This window comes from Felis catus, chromosome C1 (assembly GCF_018350175.1).
Source record: "Felis catus isolate Fca126 chromosome C1, F.catus_Fca126_mat1.0, whole genome shotgun sequence".
In the NCBI taxonomy this organism is placed as follows: domain Eukaryota; kingdom Metazoa; phylum Chordata; class Mammalia; order Carnivora; family Felidae; genus Felis; species Felis catus.
Window position 1 is genome coordinate 6,515,394 of NC_058375.1, and position 19,587 is coordinate 6,534,980.

The 19,587-nt window shown below is 57.3% G+C and overlaps 1 protein-coding gene and 1 pseudogene across 2 annotated transcripts in view; both read left to right on the forward strand.

Annotated features, from left to right (window-relative positions):
- SPSB1 (splA/ryanodine receptor domain and SOCS box containing 1) overlaps positions 1–19,587 on the forward strand; it is a 67,403-nt gene that overhangs the window by 26,100 nt on the left and 21,716 nt on the right. Inside the window, exon 1 of one of the 2 annotated variants that reach the window (XM_019836102.3) lies at positions 13,171–13,467. The exons of the other annotated variant lie outside the window; for it this stretch is intronic. The gene's annotated coding sequence lies outside the window, so the exon portion shown is untranslated. Of the gene's footprint in view, positions 1–13,170; positions 13,468–19,587 lie in introns of those variants that run through there. 2 annotated transcript variants of the gene reach the window in all.
- LOC111561985 lies at positions 16,937–17,090 on the forward strand (annotated as a pseudogene).

Genomic DNA, 19,587 nt, shown 5'->3' on the forward strand with positions numbered 1-19,587 from the left:
GGTGGCCTGATGCCGTAGGCTGAGCCCCGGTACCTACCCCTAGAGCCCGGGGTAGAGCACGACCTACTCCCGCCCGGGGCCGGGAGTGGGAAGAGGGAGCCCCCCACTAGACAGGATCGAGGTGCATCACCAGAACGAGAAGCCAGGGGTGGGCAGAGGAGTCAGACCCTCAGCCCATCTTGTTGGGGACACTGCGTGGTTTCATCGGGTGTTTGCATTTTGGTGGGCGAGGCTGGAGGCCCGGAAGGGATGGGAGCGAGGCCAGAAAGGTAGTCAGGACCAGGTCACGAGACGCTCTTCTGTGTGAAAGTTTGACGGTCGTCTTTGAGGGCGCCCTGTGCCTGGTCCATCGTGGTCACTCAGGAAACTAGCTACGGGGACCTGTGTGTTTCGTGGATGCCAGCAGACGGTTTGGGGCAGGGAAGCGGCCCAGTGAGAGGAGTGTCGGAGGAGCTGGTGGCCGGCTGGAAGGGCGTGCACTCAGGACCTTGGGAGCGGGCCCTCCCGCGTAGACGCCGGTGCAGAGGCGGCCCCATGCCTGCTTCTGCGTCGTTGGTGGCAGGCCCTCCCCCTGATGCCCCCCTCCATGTGAGGCCCTCTGGACCGGTTCAGGGGGCAGATTCGAATCCTGTCATCAGCTCTGTCCAGCATCTTCAGCCCTCACCTTCCCGGGGGGCTGTTACCCTCCCCCCGTCCCCCCTTCCGTGAAGCCGCAGGCCGGTGTCTCGGGGGTACGAGCAGGGTGTGTTTCTAACAGCAGCCAGGTGCCCGGGGAGGCCGGGCCACCTTTTTACTTGGGCGGCTCTGCTTCCTGGGCTGGCACTAAGCTCCCTGTGGTTGAATTTTTTTTTTTTCCCTTTATAAAACTCGAGGGAAGATGTATCTGTGTCCCTGGTGTCTCCCCTGACTCCTCCCGGGAGCAGAGAAGATGCTACAGGGGGTCTGGAGTGCCCCCAGGCGACCCTGTGGGGACACCTGAAACCGCCTGAAGTGTCCACAGAAGGTCAGCGGGGGCCATCCAAGCCGGTGCCCCTTGAACAGTGACGAAAGGCACTGAGAAGGGGAGCCATGGGGTCTCCGACTGCCTGTGGCCTAGTGCCTTCCTGGTGGGCAGGCCTGGGAGGACGGGAGTGAGGGTTGGAGACCCAGAGCGGGAGCTGGGGGTGGGCCTGAGATCCCCTCAAAGCCGCTTGGCCCCGAGGAACCACCTCCCGGGAGGACCCACAAGGCAGCCTTGCCCTCTCGCCCTCGCTCAGTGGCCTTCGCCCCTCCCCTGCCTGGCAGGAGTGCAAACCCCAGGCCGGCTGTTTCCAAGGGGCTTTCCTCATTACTGTAGCTCTGTCTGCATTTGGCTTAATTTGAAAGACTTATTGCCTCTGAGTCAAAACACAAAAATCCCCCTGGATGTGCCACAGTGTTTGCTGTCCAGGGAGGAGCTGGTGCCTCCTCTGGGGCGGGGGCGGGGAGGGGGGGGTTCCTCATCCTTCCCTTCCTGTCTGCGGCCAGGTGGCTCCTGGGTCCGGGGACCCTGAGCCTCCCCCCACCCAGGGGTCCTCTGGGACAGGTGCTCGGGGCTGGGCGGGCATCAGGATGGTCACTCGTCCTTTGATTAATCTGCTGCCGTTTGTTGGGAAGGACCGGCACAGCCCCCTGCCCCCCCGAGGCCCGAGCCCCTGAGGGTGCCGGCCGACGTGGGAGCTGGGAACCGACAGCCTCCAGACCCCCTCTCCAGACTCCGGTCGGCCAGCGTGTGGGAAGAAATTCGGAGCTTTATTTTTTTACCCTCTTCCTGTTTAATTTCTATTTTTTGATGTGTGTTTCCTAAGGTAGGTCCCGTCCGTACAGAAACGCGAGAGCATGATGTATGCATAATGTATCTTTTGGGGGATACGTACTTAAAAGTTGGCTACCAGAAGAGGCTGGTACACTGGGCTGTAAATGGGGCTCCGGTGTGTGAAGGGAGAGGGTCCCCCCAGGATCCAGGGAGGCTGTGGTGGGGAAGTGTGCCTGGGGGGGGGGGGGGGCAGCGCAGGGCCCGGGGAAGGAGGGCGTGGGCGGGCACGGGGCTGACAGACAGCAGCATCCTGGCCGTGCTCTGTGCTGGGGCACCATGTGTCATCTCTGTGCGGGTGGATGTGGGGCCCGGGGCCTGCTGGAACGGTCTTTTGGAGGAGCGTGGGGGAGAAGTCTGGCCCGGTTCTTCCACGGTAGACAGCATTTCCTAAGGTCTAGACCAAGGGTCAGCAAACTCTAAGGTCCAGATAGTAAATATTTAGGCTTTGTGGACCACGTGCTGTCTGTTGCAACTACTCCTAGCAAGCAGGAAAGTAGCCGGAGACAGTATGTCAACAAAAGGGCACGGCTGTGTGCCAATAAAACTTTATTTACAAAAACCGACAGCAGTCCACCCTGGCCCCTGGGTCACCGTTTGCCAAAACCCCCGGACCGGATTGAGAGGATGGGGCCCAACGTGGCTCAGAGCCAGCGGCTATCACCCACCAAAAAGCAAGCCCCTGACCTCGGATTCATAAATGAGCGCTCCGCTGAGATACACTTGTGGGATTCGGGGACACGGTGTGGACCCCACAGAGAGTTTGCTCACTTTGGCACCGACTGCTTTAGGGCCAGATAATCGTGGCCGTGGCAGGAGGCAGGGGCACTGCTCGTCGCAGAATCACAAAGCGGCAGGCGCTGAAAGATCCAGAAGCCCTGCGGACCAGAGTCCCTTGCAGGGCCGTGGCCAAGTGTGCTGCGGGGAGAATGTCCCCTTCTGTGAGGCGTGAAAGCATCAGGGTTAAGCAGCACCTGCCGCTGTCTGTCCCGTAGGACTTTTCTGAGCCTTGAAGATGCGAATGGGCTCTGCGACTCCAGAGGAGGGCAGCTCATAGTTCCGCCAACCAGAAACGAGTTTTCCAAGTGCTTTAAGAACCTCTCCAGCCCAATCCGCTGAAGAGCCGATCTCCTTTGACATTTTCTTTTATAGCCGGGGAAACCTAAGACCCACAGAGGTCCAGTGTCTTGCTCAGGGTGACACAGAGGGCTGGGGATGATGCTGGGGTGAGTTTCTCCTCAGCCGCTCCCCTCTGGGCTCAGGACGGCCACGGGTTGAGGTGCCTGCCACCCCCTCGGCCTGACACAGAGCCACACATGCTGGCGTTCTGGGGTGTGCTTACGGCCACGGCCACGGCCACGTGAAGACAGTTCTGTCCAGGGATCACTGCATCCGTTCAGCTCTGGGTTTTCAGCTGAGACACTGTTGACGTGACGGGCAGGATCGTTTTCTTTGATGTGGGGGCTGCCCTTGCGCTGTGGGGTATTCAGGGTCCCGGTAGCACCTCGCACCCCTGATTGGAACCACCGGAAATGTCTGCAGACGTGGCCAAATGTCCCCCGGAGGGTAAAATCACCCCAGTTGAGAACCACTGCTCTTGGTTATGCCAGTACGTGTGGCCCCTGCATCTGCTGGGATCGCTGGTCAGGGGTAGACAGTTTTGCGGGAGCTCTGACGAGGGTGGGAGCATCCCCGGGGGGGCACGCACGGTGCAGGGGGCATCCCTGGCAGGAAGCTTGGAGAGTCCTGAAGGTATAAAAGAGTACACGGGTGGTTGCGTTCTCCATTAGGGTCGGGTGCCCCCCGTTGAGGGGTTCCTGGATGGGGAGACACAGCTGGAGAGGAGTAAGCCGGATGGAGGGTGTGCGCCCCGGGACAGAGGACTCCACGCCAACGCAGGAGGGGAATGACCTCGTGGCCAGGGAGCGATGGAATGTTCAGGAAGGTGATGTGGGACGGTGGGTGGGACTCATGAGGAGGGCGCAAGACAGTGGGGGTGGAGAGTGTTCTGGGAGGGGAGCCCGACAGCCAACCAGAGGGCACTGCCAGAGTCTGGGAGACCTTGGACAGATCGCCAGAATGACAGTGAGCTTGGGTGCGGATGGGTTCAGGGGGAGGGCTGTGGAGGACATCCCATGGGTAGTGTCACTCTGCAGACAATTTATTCTCGAAATGATGGCAGGAGGCTTCTGGACTCTTTTCCGGGAATGATTCCCAGAGTCTCGGGAGGAAAATTGCCCCAAGGGACAGACAGCTGAGCTGGTTCAGAGTAGCCCACGAGCGGGTGGCCACAGGCGTGTGCAGAGAGAGAGAAAGGTGTGTGAGCCGAATGGGGGTGGGGGGCAGGGGCGGGAGTAGCCGGTCAGAGCGAGCAGAGGGCTCGAGCCAGCCTTTCTGTGACAGAGTGGGCGCAGCCTTTGGTATCCATCTCAGAAGTTTGGACTTGACCCTACAGGCAGGATGAAGCCACCAAAGACTTTAGAGCAAGAAAGCCACGCCAAGCATCACGCACGTTGCAAGGGGATCGCGTGCGCATGTTTGGGGGAGCCGTTTTCCCAAGATGCTCCCAGGAGACACGACTTGATCTGAACCCGCATGGCTTACGGTTGTCAGTTCCGCGCGGAAAAAAAAAAAAAAAAAAAATACGGGGGTTGGTGCCTTCCGTATGTAAGTTTTCCCACGAGGAAAATAGCTTCGTTGCTCCTGAGTACAATGCGCACTCACCGAATGATACGTGATATGTAAACGCAGGGAAGGAGGAATCCCCGGATCCTGAGGTCCCCACGTTACCCTTCCGGCCTTGCCGGGCTGATGAGACGCACCCGTTCCCGTGTTCACGCAGGCTCGTTTGCGAGAGTACATCGCGTTTGCCTACAACCCTCTCCCCTTTGGTCTCTCTCACCCGCATTTCAAACTGATGTTAACCTGGAGCATGTCTTCTCTGCCTTCTTTTTTTTTTTTTTTTTTTTCCTAAGTTATAGTGAAATACACTTCACAAAATTTACCGTCTGTCTTCGGCATCGTGGGTTGCTCTAAGAGACCACCGCAGGCCGGGGGGCTTCAACAGCAGACGGGTATTTCCAACAGTTCTGGAGGCCGGCGAGCCCCTCTTCCTGGCCGGAATACCGCTGTCTCATTGCTACGCACGTGGTGGAGAGAGAGAGAGATCATCTCTCTGGTGTTTCTTCTTTTTTTTATTATTATTTTTCAAATGCTTATTTAGAGAGAGACAGACAGACAGAGCATGATCAGGGGAGGGGCCGAGAGAGGGGGAGACACAGGATGGGAAGCAGGCTCCCGGCTCTGAGCTGTCAGCACAGAGCCCGACGCGGGGCTCGAACCCACAGACCGTGAGATCATGACCTGGCTCCACCGACTGAGCCACTCAGGCGCCCCAACCTTCTTTGAAAGGACTTTAATCCCATTCATCAGGGCTCCGCTCTCGTGCCCTCAGCACCTCCTAAAGTCCTGATCTATACTGGGGGTTAGGATTTCAGCATATGTTTCTGGGGGATGCACGCTGGAAACCCAGAGCACCGTCACCTCGTCTTTATGTGTTCAGATCAGAAGCGCGAAGCATGTTCGTGGGGTTGCGCAGCCATCACACCACCCGTCTCAAAAACGCTTCATCTTGTAAACTGGGAACTCTGTCCCCACGAAAACAACGGCTCCTTATCCCCCACGGCCCCCCCCACCCCCCGCCTCTGACAGTCACTTTTCTAATTTCTTTGTTTGTTTCACTTTTAAAATTCAATTTTATTTATGATTTTTAATATAAGCAAATTTTAACTTTTTTTTAAAGCTCATTTACTTTGAGAGAGACAGAGCGCACACGAGTGGGGGAGGGGCAGAGAGAGAGAGAGAGAGAGAGGGAGAGAGAGAGAGAGAGAATCCCACGCGGCAGAGCCCGATGCAGGGCTCAAACTCTCGAACTCATGAGATCATGGCCTGAGTCGAAACGAAGAGTCGGACATTTCAACAGACCGAGCCACCTAGGCGGCCCCAAACGAAACTTTTAACGTTTTGAACCGTTTGTATGGTTCAAAATTCAGAAGGTATAATACGGGAGGTAGTGAAAAGTCTCCTCCCGCCAACTCCTGTTCCCCGCACTCCCCCCGGTCCCCTCCATAGCGTGTCAAATATAGTCTTTTTTCTTGGGGAGGGGGGTCCATCCAGATCTGGTGTGCCTGCATAACCATGCGGATGATATACTCTTTCTCATGGAAATGGTGACACATATTATATTCTATCATATATCATATCATATATCATATCATATATCATATCATATATCATATCAATCATTATATCGTATCCTGTACCTTGCTTTAAAGAAACAGTCCTGGAGTTTATGTTGGGGCTTCCTTGCCCCTCCAGGTCACTCCCTGCTGTGCCCCCTGTCCTGGGGGCACCTCCTGGGTGGGTAGCGTTGGGGGGGGCTCCCATGCCCTCTGGCTTCCAGCTGGGGTCAGCCAGTGGGGAGATCAGGGGGAGGGTCCCTGTGAGGTCACCTCGGGGTGGTGGCATCCACTCACAGGCCTCTGCTGCCTTCTGGGGTGCACTGCCAGATCTAGACTCTTCTGGAGTCTTACGTTGAACGTTTGTCCTCCGGGCGTGGGGTGGGTGATAGCCCACTGCCCTCACCCCTGATAACAGCAGCCTCCTTAGGGGCTCCTTCGTGTCTGTCAACACCTTTCCTTTTGTATTTTTGGGTATGGGACAGCTTTTTTTTTTTTTTAATAATTTTATTTTATTTTTGACACGTCACTCCATTCCATTTCATGGTGGCAAGCGTCCTCGTCTACTCCCGCCCCCCCACCCCCCCCCCCCCAGCTGACATTCTACTTTTTGTCCCTGAGAATCTGACTCCTCTAGAAACCTCAGGTAAGTGGAACCATCCAGTGCTTGCCTTTTTATGACTGGTTGATTTCACTCAGCCTCACGTCCTCCGGCTCCGTACGCGTCACAGCAAGTGACAGGATTCCCTTCCTTTTCAAGGCCGAATAGTATTCCGTGGTGCGGATGTGCCTCAGTTTGCATCTCCGTTAATCTATCAACAGGCACTCAAGTTGCTTCCACTTTTCGGCGGTCGTGAGTGATGCTGCTGTTGACCCGTCTGAGCCCCTGCCGTCAGTTCTGTTGGCCACATAACCAGAAGTGGGACTCTTGGCTCGTTCGGCAAATCGATTTTTAGGGTTTTTTTTTTTTTTTTGTCGAGGAACCGCCATACGGTTTTCCACGGTGGCTGCACCATTTTACATTCCCAGCAGGAGTGTGCAGGGGTTCCCATTTCTCCACATCCTTTCCAACATCTGTTATTTTCTAGTTGCTTTTTTATTTTCATATTTGTTTGTTTGTTTGTTTGTTTGTTTATTTACTGGCGAGCACAAGTGGGAGAGGGGCAGAGAGACAGGGACAGAGGATCCAAAGCGGGCTCTGCGCTGACAGCCGCGAGCCTGACACGGGGCTCGAACTCACAAACCGCGGGATCGGGAGCAGGGGCTTCGGCAGCGGCTCTGTAATAAGCACCCCATACGGACGTCCTTGGTGAGGGCGCTTTCGTTCTTGTGGGCCCGGGCCCCCAGGAGTGCACTCGCTGAGATGATTTCTCTTCCGATTTGGTTTCTCGAAAGCGGCACCGTTTCAGCCCTCACCAGCCGTGCGGGTGCCCCTTCGTGCCCCCCCCCCCCAGCGGTTGGTGCTGTGTCTGCATTGACTGTGTAGAGACCCCGGGGGGTGCGAAACTATAGCGCATTATCACTTCGGTTCCGTGTTTCTCCGTCTACCGGGGAGCTGGGGCCTCCTTCCATACGAGTGTGTTCGCCACTTGCATTTACCTCTCCCCCGAGTCGCCCGTTCGAGTCATCCGGCCTTCTGGCCACCGTGCGGGAAGCGCAGAAACGGACGCGACGCTGTTGGCAGCTGTTCGCTTTACGTGTCGAAAATACGCGGCCCTTTTATGCATTTGTGGATTGCAGGTTTTCAGAGGGAACAAAAGCTGTCTAAACGAGAGGGTCTGAGGACGGTTGGTTGTGTGGGCTGGGTCAGAGAGACGCTGTGGGCAGGGAGGCCAGTCTGGGGACGCTGGGGGGAGCCTTGCAGGTGACGGTGACTTCATCGTGAGAACGAGGACAGGAATTGGCAGAGGCGTAGAGGCTGGGAGGAGCCCGCGTTTGAGTTGGGGCAGCTGTGTGTGAGAGGGGGGCGGGGTTGCCATTAGAGATGCTGTGTGCCGGCTGGGTCAAGGTCAAGGGGAGATGCCCCCTGGAACCTGGAGAGCAGAGGGAGAGTCTTGCCAAAAACCTCTGTGTTTAGGGGGCAGGAGGCGGAATTGGCAGAGGAGCCGGAGTGGGAGCCTCACCCAGTGGGAAATTGACGCTTCAAGGTCAAGGACGCGGTCAGTATTCTCACACATGATTGAGAGATTGAGAAGATGCTGTTTTAGGCCATTCAGTTTATTCATCAGGAGGTCTTGACCGTACAAGAGCACTTTCCCAAAGTGGCTGGGGCCTGACCTCAGCTTGTTAGATTCTGCAGCCTGAGCGTGTGGAGGGTGACAGAGGCCACGGGAAGTGTGGGTGGTGGCAGGAGAGGGCAGCGAGCCCCCGGGGCGCCCTGGGCCCTGTGGCTTCCAGCTCGGTTTCAGTATTCTTCAGCAGGGAGTGAGGACCCAGCTGCCCTCCTGCGTCCCGCCAGCCACCAGCCACCTCAGGTGTCTCACAGGTTCCCAGCCCGTGGGGGAAGCTGCCGGAAGCCGCCTTCCCGTGAGAAGCTCGAGAAGCTTGGTCTCCTCTTGCAGTGTCTGTTCCCGGAGCGGCCCCAAGGGACCAGGGGAGACACGAGTCATTTCCTGGACAGCAACCTGTCCCAGCCCCTTAGCCATTGTGGGCTCGGTCTTTCTAAGCTGTCTTCTCAAGCCCACTTTTATCTCCTGCCAGTTCTGCCGCCCTGGCAGGTTGGCGAAGCACCGGCTCCCATGTGAGCACCCCGCGTGCGCGGGGCCCGGAAGCGGCCTGCCCATAGTCAAGCCCTTTCTGGTCTTCTAACCGAGAGGAAGGGAAGTTGGCAAAGAGGTCTAGGGAGTCCGTTAGCCAAATCAGTGGTGACATTCTATCGCTGCTCGGGCTGATCCCCCCTCCCGCGTGGCTCCTGGGAAAACAGATCCGTGTGTGGACAACCTTGGCCACGGTCGGCTGGGAGAGGCGGGGTGGGGGGGACAGGGATGGCTGGCCAAGGGCGTCTGCCTCGTTCATCGCTGGTTCTGGTAGCTCGGGGGAGCGGGGACCCCTCTTCCCTCACTTAATTTTTCTAGGCTTCAAGTTTTTCTTCCTGATTTGCCTAGAAGACGAAGCATTTTCTATTATGGTAAAATACACGTGACACAGGACAGAACTTATCGTTTTTACCACTTTCAAGGGTACAGTTCAGAGGCAGTCAGCACACGTACGTTGCTGGGTTGTGGTCACCGCCATCCACCTCCGGAACGTTCTCGTCTTCCCAAACTGAAACTCTGCCCCCATGAAACGTTCGCTCCCCTTCCCCCTTCCGCGGCCCCTGGCTTTCTGCTTTCTGTCTGGGAATTTGACCACTCTGGGTAGCTCCTGTAAGTGGAATCATATACCACTTGTCTTTCTGGGACAGGTTTACTTCATGCCCTCAAGGTTCACCCATGTCGTAGCACATGTCACAGGGTCCTTCCTTTTTATTTTTATTAAAGACCTTTTTTTTTTTTTAATGTTTACTTGTTTTTGAGAGAGGAAGAGAGAGCACGAGTTGGGGAGGGGCAGAGAGAGAGAGAGAGAGAGAGAGAGAGAGTGGGAGACTCAGAATCTGAAGCAGGCTCCAGGCTCCGAGGCATCAGCACAGAGCCCAACGCGGGGCTCGAACGCACGAACCGCGAGATCGCGACCTGAGCCGAAGCCGGACATTTAACCGACTGAGCCACCCAGGCGCCCCAGAATGTCCTTCCTTTTTCGGGCGGAATAATATTCTGTGGCATGGATGCTCCGTGGCTTGCTTATCCACTCCTCGTCCACGGACGCTTGGGTGGCTTCTACTGTTTAGCTGTTGCCAATGACGCTGCTGTGAACGTGGATGTGCAAACATCTGTTCGAGGCCCCGCTTTTAATTTTTTTTTTAATTTTTTAATTTTTTTGAACAACTCCAGAAGTGGAGTTGCTGGTAATGGTGATTCCGTGTTTAATTTTTTGAGGATTCACCTTACTATCTCCTGCGGTGGAGGCCCCATTTCACAAAACAAAGCGTTTTGATTGAATGGTCTTTATGGTGTTTTTAAAAGAAGGTGGTGGTTCCCTGGTTCTGGGGTCAGTGGCTGGAAGATGATCTTTGGAGTTAAGATTTGACCACCTGAACATCATGTGGGCCATCATTATGACATCACCTAACTCAGGAATATGTGCAAAGTGCCCCTAAGTGCCCCCCACCGACCTCTCACAGTGAAGGCCATGTGAGCATCCAGTATCGTTTGAGGACCCACTACGTGCGGGCAGCTGTTGGCCTCTCCGTGTGTATTCATTCTTGCCTCTGTTTCTCTCAGCCCTCTGACAGACCGTATGTGTTTATTGCTCGTGTTTCTCTGGGTGAAAAACTAGCGACGCTTTCTCATGCTGTTGTTGGAAGTGGTGTTTCTTGCGTTGTTAACCCGCTGCAAACTTTGTTGACCTAAAAGGAATGTTCTCATTCTTCCTTCCTGGTTCTTAATCTACCTCCCCCCAAAGTAAAACCAAGCAAGCAAGAGTGTTTCTTAGAGCATTCAAGGAAGTGTTTGGGGGAGTGGCACACGGGAGGCCACCTCCCCCGCCAACAGTCCCCAAGGCTTGAGGCATGAAAGGGGCATCAGTTGCTGTGTTTATAGAACCACTGCCCCTCACGGCACTTTTCATTAAGCAGAGCAAGTTCACCTGCTCCGTGGAAAGAGGGGACATTCATGAGCTTTCCATTTGGAGCGCTTTCTGGAAGCCCAGGGGCTGGATGAACTTTCTGATGTGTCACCTGGTCCCAGTGTCGGAGTCCTGACTCCGTGTAGTGGCATTCAAGGCCCTTTGCCATCCAGCTCCAGACCCTGTCTCCTGCACATGCTTGCTAATTATCGCCCTAAATGTCCCCGCTGTTGTAATCACAACGGGCGGGGAGTCCTCAAGGGAGGAAGGGAAAGGGGGCCTCCGAGGAGGGTCCGGGGATTCTTGGCCCCTTCACTTCCCCCTCAGAACAGAGTCCACGCCTGAAGCTCTGGAAGAAACTTCTCCGTCAACTCAAGTGAGTTGGGGAGGGGGGCTTTCTAGTAGTTTCTGTCTGGCTGCCCTAGAAATGCTCCCTTTCAGTTTCCAGCATGTCAGAGTGGGAGTCTGAGACTCATCCCCGCTGCTCAGCCCCCCCACCGCCCAGAAAGAACAGCTCGGTGACAGGGACAGGGTGGGGGCAGAAGCTGACCCCTGGTCCCTCTAAGACAAGCAGGGATTGGCCAGGGGGGACAGGGGGGCCGGGAGTTTGGCTCCTGATACTCAGGCGAGCCAGGGCTTCACCTCCGAAGGTACTGGGTTCTTTGAAAGGGAGGGAGGGGACCCCTCAAGGCGCGACTGCCACCGGTGCCCCTGCCCAGAGCACGGCCCAGGCGGGAGCCTTGCACCTGCCCAGGTAACCCCTCTCTGGCCCTGGAGCCCCTGGCCTGCCTGGTCACTGAGCTCGTTGGCTCGTTTTAACTTCAACACTTTGCCGGTTTGGGGACAGAAACCCCTCTTTGTGGGGGTGAGAGCAGGGCGACGCTGAGGGTGGGTGGAGGGGCTCCCCAGCTCTCTGCGACCCTTCTCCCCTCCAGTTGTGAGTTCTGACCCTCCTGCCTGGCTTGGGGAAGGGTCCCCCACTCCCATCCTCGGCCCTGCCCTCCTGACGAGGACACTCTGGCCTCTTGGGGCCCCGAGTGGACATTTGTGGAGGGTTCGGGGCCTGCACCCTCCCGCCTCCTGTTCCTTGTGCTTCCTGTCTCTCTGTGTGTCTCTCTGTCTGTGTCTCAGTCTCTGTGTCTCTATCTCTCTTTATCTCTCTGTGTGTCTGTCCCTCTGTCTGTTTGTGTGTCTGTTTCTGTGTCTTTGTGTGTTTATCTCTGTCTCTCTGTGTCTGTTTCTGTCTCGCTGTTTCTGTGTGTTTCTGTCTCTCTCTGTGTCTCTGACTGTCTCTCTGTCTCTCTCTCTGTCGCCGGGAGGCTCCTGAGCCACGGTGGGCTCTTCTAGCCCGCGATCAGCATGACTTCTCTAAGACGGGGAAAACCTGACCCGCGTGCCTGATGGGGTAATTCCCGAGGGAAAGACAGGCAATGTGGTGGCTTTTCCTTCTGTTGGGGATTTGGACCTGCTGCCACCACGTTCCCTGTCCAGAGTTAGCGGTCTGTCCCTTGAGGGGGACACTGCGGGACGCTCCCACCTGCCCAGTGTGGAGGCAGGGGAGAGCAAGCAGGGCTTGAATCAGTGCGGGAAGATATTAAAGGTTCAGGTGTAAATCCCCGGGGCCGGGGTGGGGGTGCGGCAGGCAGCCAGAAAACCTCTCCTTGCACGCCTTGCCCGTGTCCCAACCCCCGCCGCCACCTGGGGGCAAGGAGTGCCACTTGGCTCTAACCCTTCCTGGTTTCCACTGGAGTCTCCCTCATGGGGACCTGGGACGCAGCCCAGGCCCCGGCCGTGAGCTGCCTCCGCATGGGGGAGACCTGGCTGCCAGGTCCGCTCTGGCTGGAGGCAGACAGGGAGTCAGCGCCCAGGCTTGGGCCTGAGGATAGAGCCCTGGGGGGCTGGCTGTGGCCCGGGGGCAGTCCGGACCCATCACCACCAGCCCCGCTGGTGAGCCCCGTAAGCTGGTGAGTTTCTATTAATTTCATGGCAACTTAAGCTGGTGAGTTTCTGTTAATTTCATGGCAACCTGTTTGGGGAGGAGAGAGCTGGTCATTGCCGGAGGGTGGGGGGGGGGGCTGGAAAGGGGGCTGAGGGAACAGTGCTCTCGTGAGCCTGCCCCTGCAGGCCCGGCCGGGGTCCTCGGGGAAGTCACCTCCACACCTGCCAACGTGGGCCCACCTGTCGTTTTGAGACCGTGGCTTCGTGGCTGCCGAAGTGGCTGCCGTGGCTGCCTGAGACTCTGCCTCCCCCCGGCTTCCTCTGCGACTTGCAGCCTGGCTGCCCTGGGCTTCCCTGAGTGGGTGGACGCAGGGCCCCTGGGTCCTGGGGAGGGTGCAGCGGCGGCAGGAGGAAGGGAACGGGTTACAGAGTGGCCTCCCATTGGGCCGCAGCCTCCCTTCTGGAGGGCTTTTAAAAACTGGCCTGTTACCTTGTAATCGTTCCCAGCAGCGAGGAGTGAGTCCGTGGAGGAGCGGGCCCCACTGTTTGTTTTGCCTTCTGTGTTCTCCCGGCCAGTGGTAACCAAGGGCCGCTTCCCCTTGGTGACGGCGGAGCTCGCTCAGGCCAGGGCTGATCTAGCCCCAGCGGAGGAGGCCTGGGGGACCCGCAGGCCCGGCCACTGGCAGGGAGGCAGCCTCCCCTCCTCAGATCTGCCCCCAGCCCGAGAGCCCGTGGACTCCTCACCTGGCGCTTTCCCCAGGCACTGGCCTGAAACATTCCAGAACTCCGGATCCGGTGGTAGGTGTCCGGAAGACGGTGAGGCCACTTGCTGGCCGGCCGTGAGGGGCGGGTCTCGGGCAAGGTTGTGGGCCTCAGCCAGGATGCTACTTGGGGCCACAAGGGACCTGCATTCTAGGTTCTGGCAGGACCCGGCGTCCCGAGGTGATTCTGGGGGAGGTTTTTGCGGGAGACAGGGGTGCCGGGACAGACAGATGGACGGGATTCCAGCAGGTGGGGTTGTTTGCAGTGAAAGGGTCGGTGCTACAGCAGGTGTGGCCGCGAGAGCGCGTGAGGCTCCCGGAGAGTGGCGAGGCTGGCGTGGCTAGCCGGCGAATGGAGGGTATTTGGAGAAGAAGGGAGAGCTGAGGAGGGCTTGGAGGGTGGGCAGAAGGGAGCCCCTGGTGAGCTGCGAGAGGAGGAGAGGTCTGGAACGCTGTTGCCAAAACCATGGTCTTCCCAGACCCTGAGTGGCCGGGGGCTTCTGGAAGCTGTGGGCCAGGGAATCTACGGCCCGTTCTAAGTCCCCCCCTGTTCCGGGGGGTCTGGCAAGAGGACGAGGCCCTGACGGGCTCTGCGTATTACTTCTGCTAAACTTGTCAGCTTCTAGATTTGGTTCGTTCGGGGCCAGTTATGTTTCAGGACTGTTTGCTGGAGAGGGCTGGGCGCCCCTCTGTTTTCCTTCTTTCTGATGCGTGTTCCCTCCGGGCTTCTCTCTGCCTTGGGGAGGGCCCGCTCCACGGTTCCCACCCCCCTGGGCCCAGATCGGCCGGGAAGGGCCCAGACTCTGCATTTTCCACCAGCTCCAGGCATGCCTAGATGCGGGGCACAGGGTGACCGTCCCCTGGCCCCTAAAGGGACTGTTCTCAAGGAAGGAGTCGGATTGTTGCGCGTGCAGAACCGCAGTCACGTGCGCCTTTCCACTGGGGGGCCTGGAAAGGGGGTGCTGTCAATCAAGAGAGGTGGGGTATCTGGGTGGGGGCCGGGGCAAGGCGCGTGGGGACCGGCCGGAGCCGCGCCGTCCGGCTTCTGCGCGGATTCCTTCCACCAGCCCAGCTGCCGATACTATTAAACCTCAGTGCTTCACCCTGGTGCGTTGCAAGGGAAGGCGTTGTGTTACGAAAACGTGGGTCCCGGCAGCTCATTTCGCTGACGGCTCTCGCTGCCTCAGCAGAAAAGAGGCGCTCTTGATATGGGAACGGAAACTTGGGACGGCCTTAGAAATACTCGGTGTGTCGGGCGGGAGAGGAGCTGTGGTCTTCCTCCGGCCCTGGAAACTCGCTGCCCGGCCAGGAAGGCAGTCCCGGGGCCCGCCGCTGCGCCGGGGGAGCTGTAGAGGGGCCCCCGCATCTAGGTCTGCACGGCCCACGGCCGTGACCGTGAGGAGCGTGGGCCGCTTGCCCTGGGGTGGCCCCATTTCCCCGTGAAGGTCACCTGCTGGTGGTTGTATTTCATGGCAAGTCCAGCGTGCGGAGGAAACACCTTTCCAAACGCGATCTGTCTGATGTGGCCGAGGCGAGCAGGTGCCGCGTGCGTTCGCGGCCCTCACGTGTACCTAGGACCCGGGGGAGGGGGTGGGGGGGGTGGAGGGGGACCCGGCCCAGCTCCGGTGGCCGGTCCCGCGCCTGCCGACGTTTCCAAAGTTTGCTGGAGAAGCGAGCGCATTCATTCATTCTGGCTTCTTCCTCCCTCTGCCCTGATGGCCATCCGGGACTAGCCCATTAAATGGATATTGGGCCAATTTCCCTTTTCCCCACTTCCCCTTTCTTCCTTTTGTGTTCTCACATGTGATAGGTGGGACGGACTCAGCCCAGATCCGAGTGGCTTTCCCGAGAAACCTCCCCAGATGTGTGTGTCCCTGCCACCTGGCCTCAGTAGAGCCCAGGCCACGGCAGACTCGGGACACCACGGGCCCACCGCCACAGCTGCCACCGCATCCTGCAGCAGGCACGGCGGGGGACGTGGGGGAGGCACCAGGGAGCATCCGGTAGAGGCGGGCAAGACCACTGCCTGCCTGTGGCACCAGCACCTGCGGGCTTCCCGAGGGGGCCTCTCTGTCGTCAGGAATGAGCCTGAGATGACGAGAGGCGGCCACCTGGCTGAGTCACGGACACCCCGAAGTGACCATTCTTCTAGCTGTTCCTCCACTAGAGACGCCTCCTCAAGAAACCCTCCCAGCTTCCCTTCCTTCCTGCCTTCTCCTCAAACCACTAAATTACAGATGCATCACCAGCGTGGGTCTTTATGAAGGGCTGGGCTTTCTGTGGGCTTCTCACTTAATCCTCAGAGCAAACCTATGATGTCAGGCAGTCACCCCCCCACCCCCACCCCCATTCCAGTGGAGAAGCACCTGAGGCTCAGAGAGGTTAGACAACTTGCCCAAGGTCGCCCAGCTTGTGGAGCTGAAGCTTCAGCCCAAGTGGTCCAACTCCAGACGTCGTGTGTCTTCTCCGTGTTTGCAGGCACTTGGTAAACAAGTTACCCTTGACTGACCCCCTTTCAGCCCCAGGAAGTCTTAGGTAGAGGCAGCCGGGCTGCTCCGATAAGGATCCCAAGGGGGCCAGCTGAGCCCTCGGGGTCATTATGGTCTACCCACATCTTGTAGATTCGGGAACTGGATTTTTTTCCCCTGGCGTCCCAATTTCGACACAGTTTAGAGATCTTTACCAAACTCACAGGAGACTGAGGCACAAACCTGAGGTGATGCGTTCACATAGAGTAAGGAGTAAGACAGCCAAGTGTGCGAAAGATTTGTGTTCGCCTCTAAAAGTGACACGTGGGAAGCCCAGAACCAGAGCTCAGGAAAACCGGTCGAGTGGCCCTCCTGTTTTGTAACCCGATATCTCTGCTGTCACCATAGGGGGTAAGAGCTGGAGTCCTTGGGTTCACAGATTAGGCCACCGTCTTCCCGGGCTCTGGGTCTATAGTTTATTCGGGTTACGTTCTGGATCCTCCCGCTACGGCCACCCTCAGGTTCAAGCTGCAACCTCGCATTGACTTCTCAGCCGGTCTCCCGGCTTCCACGCTGGCTGCCAACGGCCTCTTCTCAACACAGCCGCCTAAAAGGATCCCGTTAGAACAGATGTCAGACTGTGTCCTCCCCCCGCTCAAAGCCCTATGCCCGTTTCTCATCACACTGGAGACAGAATCCAGAGTCCTTACTGTGGCCCGCAAGGCCGGTGTGCCTGCCCCTCTGCATGGCTCCTCTGTTATTCTCCCAGCACGACAAGCGTGCTGCCACCTCAGGGCCTTTGCACATCCTGTTCCCTCTGCCCAGAACGCTCTTCCTCTTGAGTAGGCTCGTGCTTTTTTCCCTCCATTTATCTCGGTCTCCGTCCATAAATTGCGGTATCAGAGAAGCCTGTTCCCATCATTTCCTCTGTCCTCACTACTCTGCCTGTTTTTTCTTTGACACTTATTACTTGGCCCTGTATTAGAGATAGAGTCATTTAACACTTATTTATTGAGCACCTACTGTGTTGCAGGCACTATCGCTTCTCGGCCTTTTGGCTAAGATCAAGTGTAGTATCTGTGTTGCAGGCACTGTGCTAGGCATTGGGGCTGCCACAGGGAACACAACAGATAAAAATTTCTGCCCTTGAAGGGCCGCCTGGGTGGCTCAGTTGGTTAAGCCTCCAACTCTTGATTTCGGCTCGGGTCACGATCTCACGGTTCGCAGGTTCAAGCCCCACATCGGGCTCTGTGCTCACAGCTTGGGATTCTCTCTTTCCCTCTCTCTCTGCCCCTCCCCTGCTCACATACTCATGCTCTCTCTCTCTCTCTCTCAAGAATAAAGAAATAAACTTTAAAAAATTTCTGCCCCTGAAGTTTGCATTAACTGTTCAAATGATTGCTCCCTGTCTCCCCCAGTGATTTCTACCTGTGTGTATACAGGAGGGACCTAATATTTTTGGACCGCATTCCAACCCTAAGGCACCTTATTGGGACTTGGGTGTCTTCCAAGTGTTCGTCAGCTGGACACGTACAGACCACCTCTCGGGGTGGATCACTTCTGCAGGTGACTGTCTTGCTGACTTTCTGGCCAGTTTCCCCCTGGGGAAGACGTGCTCTGGCAGCCGAGGTGGAGCACCGCCCCCTACTTCCCTGAACGCCGACCGTGCGCAGCCCATGCTCTTGAGTTGTCCACCTGCTTGGGAAACTCAGGGACTGAGGGACAAAGACGGGGTCTTGGGAAGCCCATGCCACGCCCCTCAGGGTTCAGCAGGTGCTGGTGGGATGGGGCGAGCCTGCGACCCCGATATTTTTTTAGACACCTACTAGATGCACACAGGCCTTGAGCGCCTGGCCAACTTGCCGGGTTTTACGAGAGGGCGTCTGGCCAGAGAGGGTCGGGGGGAGGTGGTGGTGACCGACGCGGGAGGCCCAGATCTCTCCAGATCTGTGAGCAGTAATCCTCACGAGAACTCAGAAGCAGCCCATCGGAACAGGTTTTCATGTGGCGACAGGTCCAGTCAAACCGTGCGTCAGCCCGGGGCCGAAGCCCCGCGGTGCAGTCGCAGCTGACAGAGGCGGCACCAGAGTCATCGACAGAGGGAGCGGGCACAGAGGTGCAGGTGCGCACTCCAGATCCCTCCAGAGAAACTCCATCTACGGGTGCCGTTTCCAGGCGCACAGCTCTGCGCTTTTTCTTTTGGAGAAAAGAAAGGGGGGTGGGGTGGAGAGTGGAGAACTGCGCGGCCGTGGCCCAGTTCTAGAAGGCTCCTTACTCCCCACAGAGGCACGTCGTTGGCCGGGTCCCTGTGTGTGACCCTAGACCTCTTCGAGCTCCGGGCCCCCCTCCGTTCTGCAGCCCTTTCCACACCCACCTCCTGCCGTGTGGGTTTTGGGCAGGTGGACATTTTTCATCCATTTATGTTTTTTTGTTTGTCGAGGTGAAATTCACATAATATAACATTTTGAAAGAGTACAATTCAGGGGCGCCTGGGTGGCGCAGTCGGTGAAGCGTCCGACTTCAGCCAGGTCACGATCTCGCGGTCCGGGAGTTTGAGCCCCGCGTCAGGCTCTGGGCTGACGGCTCGGAGCCCGGAGCCTGTTTCCGATTCTGTGTCTCCCTCTCTCTCTGCCCCTCCCCCGTTCATGCTCTGTCTCTCTCTGTCCCAAAAATAAATAAAAAACGTTGAAAAAAAATTAAAAAAAAAAAGAGTACAATTCAAAAAATAAATAAAAGCATTAAAAAAGAAGGAGAAGCCGCAGCTGGGGAGGCCACTTCCTGCCTCCTCGCCGTACCCCCCGGTGACAAGCTGGTGCCATGGGGACCTGGCAGCTGGACCCTTCTGCTTGCCTGGGAATTTAGGATTGAGTGATTTGCTACCTTTGGACTTGCTGAGGTGGCCCTCCCATCGGGCTGGCGGCCCAGCGTCCAGGACTTTCCAGGTTGACAGGACAGGAGGAGGAGGTCCGTGAGCTATTGTGGCTTTAGAAGTAGGGTTAAGTCCTTTTCTCAACCGGCCTGCGAGGCGTGGGGCTTTACCTCTCCCTCAGCATCCTGTTCCGTTCCGTGAAATCGCACACGAGGAATGGTGATTAGGTTGCACACAAGGCCCGATTCCTTTTAGAATCCTTTCCAAGTTCCTTGGCTGTGGTCCATTCAAGGTCCGGGTGACAAGCCTTCAGTCCAACTAGCTGTGCGGGAACCTGGGCACCTTGCCGCCACTGTGGCCAGTTCAAAGACCAGGAAGCCTGGTGGGAGGTTCCCGTGACCTCCGCTTTTGTCCTACTAAAAATGGACAGACGCGATCGGGCGCGTTCAGGGTGGTACGGCCGTAGACTCTTCTACTAGAGGTGGACCGTAGGGTGGGGGCTCTGAAGTCCAAGATTTGGGGCGTATTGAGAGATGAGGTGGCCACAAACTAATGAGAGGAAGCTGCTCAAGGCCACCCCGTTGGGAGAATCCCTCACCCCACGCGTGACCTTCACACATTCATCTCTAAAGGCAAGTGACAGAAATTCCCGTAGTGGGATATTATGCGGCTCCTACCACACGAAATTGGCACAGGGACTAGTCTCTTATGACTTGGAGAAAGCAAACTGGTGAGTAGTATTTGGGGGTGATCCTTTGCTCAAAGTGGACTGTCCCCAGTGGGAGGGGGACCCTTTAATTTATACTTTATACATTTCTGG